Below are 481 nucleotides of genomic sequence, written 5' to 3' on the forward strand. Positions count from 1 at the left end.
ATAACCACCGTCTCGAAGGACGGGAAGAGGCGGAATCCAGAGCTTCTTCCTCTACGATACCCCCTATTTTTTTTCCTCCTTTTTTTTGTTTTGCCTTTCTCTCTATTTGTGATGTGTTATATGCGATTCGTGCCAACAAAGAAATAGGGGAATTGTGTGTCTACCCTTTACCTAATTTATGCGCACCTTTGTTTTGAGGCACCGCCTCGTTTTCTTTGTTCATTTTTTAAAAATAAAATATTTATTTTTGAATTTTAAAAAAGATAAAAAAAGATTTGGGTATTTTCTGGTCTTGGAGTCCAACTCCGATTCACACTCTTGGATCTATTTATAGCTGCTTTTCTGCTACGCTCTCGCTTCCAACCTGTGGGTTCTCATATGTCGCTCTCCTTTCTCATTCCGCGTCCCTATTCATGTTTTATTCGTTTTTCTAATAATAATATGGAGTTTAATTTTGAGGAAAAAAATTTTAATATTGTAA

The sequence above is a fragment of the Arachis ipaensis genome, chromosome B05 (genome assembly GCF_000816755.2).
Source record: "Arachis ipaensis cultivar K30076 chromosome B05, Araip1.1, whole genome shotgun sequence".
Lineage (NCBI taxonomy): Eukaryota > Viridiplantae > Streptophyta > Magnoliopsida > Fabales > Fabaceae > Arachis > Arachis ipaensis.